Genomic DNA, 9,826 nt, shown 5'->3' on the forward strand with positions numbered 1-9,826 from the left:
CCATTCCTTACTCCCTCCTTTACTTCCTTCTCCCTCCCTCCATCCCTCCCTCCTTTCCTTCCTTCTTCCCTTCCACCTCCCTTCCTTCCTTCCTTCCTCCCTCCCATCCTCCCTTCCTTCCTTCCTTCCTCCCTCCCTCCTTTCCTTCCTCCCTTCCTTCCTTGACTCCAGGACAACAGGAAGGTTAAACGAACCTTCCTTCCTTCCTTCCTTCCTTCCTTCCTTCCTTCCTTCCTTCCTTCCTTCCTTCCTTCCTTCCTTCCTCCCTCCCTCCCTCCCTCCCTCCTTTCCTTCCTCCCTTCCTTCCTCCCTCCTTTCCTTCCTCACTTCCTCTTCCTCCCTTCCTTCCTTCTTCCTTCCTTCTTCCTTGACTCAAGGACAACAGGAGGGTTAAACGAACCTTCCTTCCTTCCTCCCTTCCTTCCTTCCTCCCTTCCTTCCTTCCTTCCTTCCCCCATTCCTTACTCCCTCCTTTACTTCCTTCTCCATCCCTCCCTCCTTTCCTTCCTTCTTCCCTTCCACCTCCTTCCATTCTTCCTTCCTTCCCCCATTCCTTACTCCCTCCTTTACTTCCTTCTCCCTCCCTCCATCCCTCCCTCCCTCCCTTCTTCCCTTCCACCTCCCTTCCATCCTTCCTTCCTCCCTCCAATCCTTCCTTCCTTCCTCCCTCCCTCCTTTCCTTCCTCCCTCCCTTCCATCCTTCCTCCCTCCCATCCTCCCGTCCTTCCTTCCTTCCTCCCTCCCTCCTTTCCTTCCTCCCTTCCTTCCTTGACTCCAGGACAACAGGAGGGTTAAGTGTTCAGGGAGTAACAGGTGTGTGTTTAAAATGTGTCTGCAGCCTTTTCAGTACCAGCAGGAATGCCAAATGTTTGAGCTTCTTCTTAAAGCACTTGATTTAAAACTTTATAAAAACTCACTAGCCTCTTTAAATTTTAATTTTTAATTTTATTTTTAATGAGCAGCTCTGTCAGGAATCACTGAGACATTATATAAACATGAATAAATGCTTTATAACTCTATAATGTAGATATTAGCAGATATAAGTGTTAACCTTCCTTCTTTCCTTCTTTCCTTCTTTCCTTCCTCCCTCCTTGCCTCCCTCCCTCCTTGCCTCCTTCTCTCTTTCTTTCCTCCCTCCTTTCTTTCCTTCTTCCTTCCCTCCCTCCTTGCCTCCTTCTCTTTCTTTCCTCCCACCTTCCTTCCTTCCTCCCTTCCTTCCTCCCTCCCTCCCTCCTTTCCTCCTTCCCTCCTTCCTCCCCCCTTTCCCTCCTTCCTCCCCCCTTTCCCTCCTTCCTCCCTCCCTCCCTCCTTTCCTCCTTCCGCCCTCCTTTCTTTCCTTCTTCCTTCCTTCCTCCCCCCGTTCCCTCCTTCCTCCCCCCTTTCCCTCCTTCCTCCCTCCTTTCCTCCTTCCTCCCTCCCTCCTTCCCTCCTCCTTCCTTCCTTCCTCCCCCCTTTCCCTCCTTCCTCCCTCCTTCCTCACTCCTTCCCTCCTTCCTCCCCCTTTCCTCCTTCCTCCCTCCTTCCCTCTTCCTTCCTCCCTCCCTCCTTTCCTCCTTCCCTCCCTCCTTCCTCCCTCCCTCCCCCCTTTCCCTCCTCCTCCTCCTCCCTCTTCCCTCTTCCTTCCTCCCTCCCTCCTTTCCTCCTTCCCTCCCTCCTTTCCCTCCTTCCTCCCTCCCTCCCCCCTTGCCTCCTTCTCTCTTTCTTTCCTCCCTCCTTTCTTTCCTTCTTCCTTCCCTCCCTCCTTGCCTCCTTCTCTCTTTCTTTCCTCCCACCTTCCTTCCTTCCTCCCTCCCTCCCACCTTCCTTCCTTCCTCCCTCCCTCCCTCCTTGCCTCCCTCCCTCCTTGCCTCCTTCCCTCCTTTCTTTCCTCCTTCCTCCCTCCCTCCTTTCCTCCTTCCTCAGTCCTTTCTTTCTTCCCTCCTTCCCTCCTTCCTTCCTCCCTCCCTTCCTTAATAACTATAATAATACTCTACATACCTTCTATATATTAATACCCCCTTATTAACATCCTTATATCTGCTTATTCCTACATTATAATGTCTTATAAAGGTATATATATAAAAGTATGTTCTGATAATAAATCATCATTTCAGGGATTTTAAGTAAAAACTGGACATTTTGAATCGTGGTGTGATTCCCGGCGGAGCTGCGTTAGTTTGTACAGGTGTTCCTAATAAAGTGACCAGCAGGTGTGTTTGTGTGATAATTCAACTTTAAAAAAAAACAAACAAAAAAAACTAGAGAAATGTTGAACGCATGTCAAAAAAATATTACATATGATCTACTAATTATTATTATTATTATTAACTTTTATATTTTAAGGTTTTTTCTTTTTTTTGTAATATTTACAATTATAACGCACACGTTACCGTAGCAACTAACAGGATGTATAAAGTGACTTTTGGTTCTCGCTGGTTTATAGAAACAGGAAGTTGATTATAGAAACAGGAAGTTGACGGTGTTACGAGTGAAACAGTGTTCATTCATTCTGTTCCAGGTGTGAGCCGATCATTTAGGGGAGGGGGGGGGGTCAAACATGAGGCCCGTGGGCCAGAAGCGGACCGCTGAGGGGTCCAATCCGGCCCACTTTCCTTTACTGTCTTCTTTCCTTCCTATACCCTCCTGTCATCTGTCCTTCTTTCCTTCCTACCTTTCTTACTTCTTTCCTTCTTTCCTTCATCTTCTTTTCCTTTTTCTTCTTCCTTCTTGTTTCCTTCCCTCTGTCCTTCCTTTCTTCCATCTTTCCTTCATCTTCTTTTACTTTCTTACTTCTTTCCTTCTCTGTTTCCTTCCATCTTTCCTTAATTTTCTTTCCCTTTCTTCCTTCCTTCCTTGTCTTCTTTCCTTTGTTTCTTTCTTCCATCTTTCCTTCATCTTCCTTTCCTTCCTTCCTTTCCTTCCTTCCTTCCTTCCTTGTTTCCTTCCCTCTGTCCTACCTTCCCTCCATCTTTCCTTCATCATCCTTTCCTTTATTCCTTCTTTGTTATCTTCCCTCTGTCCTACCTTCCTTCCATCTTTCCTTCATCTTCTTTTCCTTCCTTCCTTCCTTGTCTTCTTTCCTTCTTTGTTTCCTTCCCTCTGTCCTACCTTCCTTCCATCTTTCCTTCATCTTCCTTTCCTTTCTTCCTTCCTTGTCCTTTCCTTCTTTGTTTCCTTCCTCTGTCCTACCTTCCTTCCATCTTTCCTTCATCTTCCTTCCTTCCTTGTCTTCCCTTCTTTGTTTCCTTCCCTCAGTCCTTCCTTCCATATTTCCTTCATCTTCTTTTCTTTTCTTCCTTTTACTTCCTTCCTTCTTTGTGTCCTTCCATCTTTCCTTAATTTCATTCCCTTCCTTCATCTTCCTTTCCTTTCTTCCTTTCTTGTTTTGTTTTCCTTCCTTCCTTCCTTCCTTCCTTCCTTCCTTCCTTCCTTCCTTCCTTCCTTCCTTCCTTTCTTCCTCCCTTCCTCCCTCCCTTCCTCCCTTCCTTCCTTCTTTCCTCCCTTCCTTTCATGGTCCCGGCCCACCTGAGATCAGACGTGGCTGTATGTGGCCTCTGATTTAAGGGATGTTTTCTAACCATTTCTTTGGTTTAAGAAGAGTTGCAGAAACAGAAACAGTGTTTTTTGTGATATTTCATAACTTGTAGTTTTAGATGATGATGGAGAAACTTTTTTAATGCATTTTTCTTTTCTTTTTTTTTTTTTTAAATCTGAGGACTTGTTTTCTCTTGTAGGTGAACTGTATGATGGATCCTCTCAAACCTCTGGAACCTGAAACATGTGCAATTTGTTTTTGGTGTAATAAAGAACAAGAATATGGCCTTTTGCTAAATAACTTCTGTTTCCTCTCATTTCTCTCTCTCAGATAATAATACTACTGGTATTAGTTAATAATACTACTACAATACTACTGTAATACTACTACAATACTACTGTAATACTACTACAATACTACTGTAATACTACTACAATACTATAATACTACTATAATACTACTGATATTAATTAATAATACTACTGATATTAATTAATAATACTACTGGTATTAAAACCTACTACTGTAATACTACTACTACAATACTACTGTAATACTACTGTAATACAACAACAATACTACTACAATACTACTGTAATACTACTGTAATACTACAACAATACTACTACAATACTACTGTAATACTACAAAAATACTACTGTAATACTACAACAATACTACTAAACTCCACGGGGCTACTGCCGGGACGAGTACACAATTTATTTTTTCTTCATGAATGTATACTTTTTATTTTAAATCACTTAGTTTATGAAATTATATTACACAAAAACAATGAAACTATTTATTGTGTCCTCAGTAAACATGAATTAATCCATTCAATGAACTAGCTCGGTTAACTGGCAAAACAGACAGGAATTAGCCAATCACAAAAAAGTAGCTCAGTTTCTGCCCAGCGACAGGTTGCTAAGGGCCTACGGTTGCTAAGGGCAGCTAAGGCCCTGCGGTTGCTACGGCGATTTGAGAATCTGCTTGGAAAAAATTCTGAAGAATTTGGCTTCTGACAAGGTCCCGAACAATTACAAAACTGTGAGAAAACCGTAACTCCTGTCCAAAAACCGAAAACACCGTGAGAGACACAGAAGCCGGCAGATTCTGACAGTGTTTATTTTATTCACATATTCCTTAAAATGAGCGAGTAAGCTCAGTGTGAACACAGAGTGAGATTCTTTTGAAGAAACAAAACGATTACATTAGGTTTAATGGGGAGCGAGACAGGTATCGCTGCCGGTCTCTGCCCCCCGTTTAAATTTTGTGCAGACCCCGCCTGTCAACGTCACATTTTATGAATCCCAACACCTATGTCTACATTTTGACCAAAAATTATTTGTCTCCTTTTTACGGTTTGGCCGTGAGCTTGAGTTAAAAATAAAAACTAAGATTATTTTTTACTGCTTCTCTCACTCTAGCTAACTGCTGCTTCCACTCTAACTTTGAAGAAAAAGTGATTTCCACTCCTCGTTTGACTGCTCATAGTTTGAAAGGTTTACATGTTATGTAAAAACAGTTTGGTATTTTTCCAGAGAGGACAAGTTTTCCTCCGTTTTAAAGTTTGAATGACGTTTCTATGTGCAGGTATGACAGAGCTAGGTGACTCTGAAAAAAGGTGAAATTTTGTGTTTTTTTAAAAAAAAATTCCCATTCATTTCCAATGGAGAAATACTAAAGTAATACTACTACAATATTACTGTAATACTAGTACTATACTACTGTAATACTACTGTAATACTACTACAATATTACTGTAATACTAGTACTATACTACTGTAATACTACTGTAATACTACTACAATATTACTGTAATACTAGTACTATACTACTGTAATACTACTGTAATACTACTACAATACTACTGTAATAGTACTGTAATACTACTACCATACTACTACAATACTAGTATTACAGTAGTATTGTTGTAGTATTACAGTACTATTACAGTAGTATTGTAGTAGTATTGTTGTAGTATTACAGTACTATTACAGTAGTATAGTACTAGTATTGTTGTAGTATTACAGTACTATTACAGTAGTATTGTAGTAGTATTTTAGTAGAATACTACAACAATACTACTGTAATACTACTACCATACTACAACAATACTACTACAATACTACAACAATACTAATGTAATACTACAACAATACTACAATACTACTAAAATACTACAACAATACTACCGTAATACAACAATACTACTGTAATACTACTAATACGTAGTATTATAGTATTATTACAGTAGTAATACAGTAGTATTATAGTAGTAATAATGCAGTATTATAGTATTATTACAGTAGTAATACAGTAGTATTATAGTAGTATTACAGTAGTATTGTAGTAGTATTATAGTAGTAATAATGCAGTATTATAGTATTATTACAGTAGTAATACAGTAGTATTATAGTAGTATTACAGTAGTATTGTAGTAGTATTATAGTAGTAATAATGCAGTATTATAGTATCAAACGTTATGAATGTTATATTTGAATGTAAAGAAGCACTCACAGTATATTATAGTAGTATTATAGTAGTATTATAGTAGTATTACAGTATTATTATAGTAGTATTATAGTAGTATTATAGTATTGTGTAAAGAACCACTCACACTCACACTCACAGTATTATTACAGTAGTATTATAGTAGTATTATAGTAGTATTGTAGTAGTATTGTAGTAGTATTATAGCAGTATTATTATAGTAGTATTATAGTATTATGTAAAGAAGCACTCACAGTAACAGTATAACAGTATGAGAGTAAATCCAAATGTCTCCACGCTGCATTTAAAAGTGTCTAATTAAGCAAAGAGACGACATATCTGGCTCAAACTGCTGCTGGAAAAAAAGAAAAGAAAAGAAAAGAAAAAAAAAAAAAGAAGAAATTGCACACATCACCCGGTACAGTGTTGGTTGCTAATGTGGATTAATGTGAGCTGTCTGTCGGCGGCTCCCACACACTCCGGCTCTTATAGACTAAAGTAATTAAGATGAATAATCGGGAGGTTTTTAAGAGCCTTTGTTTGCATTATTGCTAAATTCCAGGGATAAGGACACAAGTTTCTCTCCGGTTTACACGAGTGTACGAGGCAATTTGCTGCGTTGAGTGTTATTGTTCGAGGCTAACTAGCTAGTAAAACAATAGGCGTGATGTGTCATAGCGGTAAGTGCTGCTCCGAAGAGCTAAACTCCCCGCCGCTAATGAATTCATTAATCTCTCTATTTATTCCTGACAAGCAATTATCTCCTCTGGCAGAATGAGGGTCAGGAGGCAGGGTTGAGAGCTCTCACATTATTTGCTGAGGAGGAAACGTTTAAGCTGCTTTTGTGTGTGTGTGTGTGTGTGTGTGTGTGTGTGTGTGTGTGTGTGTGTGTGTGTGTGTGTGTGTGTGTGTGTGTGTTATATCTTTATGGACGTTTAAAGTTTATATTTTTTGGAACCAGGGCCAGAAAAAAAAAGCTTCCTCTTCGTAAAGGACTGAAACTGTCCTAGATGAAGTGGATGTTTAACCCTCCTGTTAGGAAGGGAGGAAGGAAGGAAGGTAGGAAGGAAAGGAGTAAGGAGGGAGGGAGGGAGGAAAGGAGTAAGGAGGGGAGGGAGGGAGGAAAGGAGTAAGGAGGGATGGAGGGAGGGAGGGAGGGAGGGAGGGAGGAAAGGAGTAAGGAGGGAGGGAGGGAGGGAGGAAAGGAGTAAGGAGGGAAGGAAGGAAGGAAGGAAGGAAGGAAGGAAAGGAGTAAGGAGGGAGGGAGGGAGGAAAGGAGTAAGGAGGGAGGGAAGGAGGGAGGGAGGGAGGGAGGAAGGAAGGAAAGGAGTAAGGAGGGAGAGAGGAAGGGAGGAAAGGAGTAAGGAGGGAGGGAGGATGAAGGAAGTAAGGAGAGAAGGAAGGAAGGAAGGAAAGAAAGGAGTAAGGAGGGACAAGCAATTATCTCCTCTGGCAGAATGAGGGTCAGGAGGCAGGGTTGAGAGCTCTCACATTATTTGCTGAGGAGGAAACGTTTAAGCTGCTTTTTGTGTGTGTGTGTGTGTGTGTGTGTGTGTGTTACTGTGTGTGTGTGTGTGTGTGTGTGTGTGTGTGTGTTATATCTTTATGGACGTTTAAAGTATATATTTTTTGGAACCAGAAAAAAAAGCTTCCTCTTCGTAAAGGACTGAAACTGTCCTAGATGAAGTGGATGTTTAACCCTCCTGTTAGGAAGGGAGGAAGGAAGGAAGGTAGGAAGGAAAGGAGTAAGGAGGGAGGGAGGAAGGAAGGAAAGAAGGAAGGAAAGGAGTAAGGAGGGAGGAAGGAAGGAAGGAAGGAAGGAAGGAAGGAAGGAAGGAAGGAAAGGAGTAAGGAGGGAGGGAGGAAGGAAGGAAGGAAAGGAGTAAGGAGGGAGGAAGGAAGGAAGGAAGGAAGGAAGGTAGGAAGGAAAGGAGTAAGGAGGGAGGGAGGAAAGGAGTAAGGAGGGAAGAAGGAAGGGAGGGAGGAAGGAAAGGAGTAAGGAGGGAGGGAGGGAGGAAAGGAGTAAGGAGGGAGGGAGGAAGGAAGGAAGGAAAGGAGTAAGGAGGGAGGAAGGAAGGAAGGAAGGAAGGAAGGTAGGAAGGAAAGGAGTAAGGAGGGAGGGAGGAAAGGAGTAAGGAGGGAAGAAGGAAGGGAGGGAGGAAGGAAAGGAGTAAGGAGGGAGGGAGGGAGGGAGGAAAGGAGTAAGGAGGGAGGGAGGGAGGAAGGAAGTAAGGAGAGAAGGAAGGAAGGAAGGAAAGAAAGGAGTAAGGAGGGACAAGCAATTATCTCCTCTGGCAGAATGAGGGTCAGGAGGCAGGGTTGAGAGCTCTCACATTATTTGCTGAGGAGGAAACGTTTAAGCTGCTTTTGTGTGTGTGTGTGTGTGTGTGTGTGTGTGTTACTGTGTGTGTGTGTGTGTGTGTGTGTGTGTGTGTGTTTGAGTGTGTGTGTGTGTGTGTGTGTGTGTGTGTTTGAGTGTGTGTGTGTGTGTGTGTGTGTGTTTGAGTGTGTGTGTGTGTGTGTGTGTGTGTGTGTGTGTGTGTGTGTGTTATATCTTTATGGACGTTTAAAGTTTATATTTTTTCCTTTCCTCCCTCCTTTTCTTCCTTCCATCCTCCCTTCCACCCTCCTTTCATTCCTTCCTTCCTTCCATCCTTCTTTCCTCCCTTCCTTCCTTCCTTGACTCGAGGACGACAGGAGGTTTAAGAGCAGGAAGTGTGTGTCTTTATGTGTGTTTATGTGTGTGTGTGTGTGTGTGTGTGTGAGTGTGTGTGTGTGTGTGTGTGTCTTTATGTGTGTGTGTCTTATGTGTGTGTGTGTGTGTGAGTGTGTGTCTTTATGTGTGTGTGTGTGTGTGAGTGTGTGTCTTTATGTGTGTTTATGTGTGTGTGTGCCCGAGGCTAAGTTTAACCTCTTCGTAAAGGACTGAAACTGTCCTAGATGAAGTGAATGTTTAACCCTCCTGTTGTCCTCAGGTCAAGGAAGGGAGGAAGGAAAGGAGTAAGGAGGGAAGAAGGAAGGAAGGAAGGAAGGAAGGAAAGGAGTAAGGAAGGGATGAAGGCTCCTTCCTTCCTTCCTACCTAACACCATATCAACTAGTTTGGCATGATCTTACATTATAACTTTTATATTAAATAAAGCTAATGGAATACTATTGTTCTAAATATTACATTTCATCTGGTTACCATGGAGACCAGGAAACATTTACATGTTTTAAATGAAGTCATTATTAGTATAAGTCCACTTAAACACACTGTAGCTGATCACATATTTAATATCTATCATTCTTTTGTGGTTACACCATTTGACATTTTCAGGAGCATTCAGTCTGACTTTTGGTAAAAAATGGTGCAAATGTCATTTAAATGATATAAAACCAACAAAAATACTAAATGTACATTTTAACAAACCTGATGCTGCTTTTAAATCTAGTTTAACTAATTTATTAACGCTTATTTGTCATTCTGTAATTTTTTTGTTGAAAATAATGAAATAAGAAGAAAATATTTTTGGAGTATTTCTACATTTAAATCTTAAAGTAGGCTATTTTATTAATATTGAACAGGACATATTCTAAAAATAAGTTTTGACAAATGATGTAAAATTTGTTAAAGTGGATTATATTTATTCTACATTATATATATATATATATAATCTGATTTTTATGAAAAAATACCGGTTACACCACGTGGACGCTGGGTTGCATCTCCCACCCAAATGACCCAAATACAGAAGCAGAGATTGGAGACCCAGCACAGGATTTCAGGTGTCAGATTTCACCTGTTCAACATAAAATACTCTGATTTACATTTTTACGAG

This window comes from Scomber japonicus, chromosome 11, assembly GCF_027409825.1.
Source record: "Scomber japonicus isolate fScoJap1 chromosome 11, fScoJap1.pri, whole genome shotgun sequence".
NCBI classification, from domain to species: domain Eukaryota; kingdom Metazoa; phylum Chordata; class Actinopteri; order Scombriformes; family Scombridae; genus Scomber; species Scomber japonicus.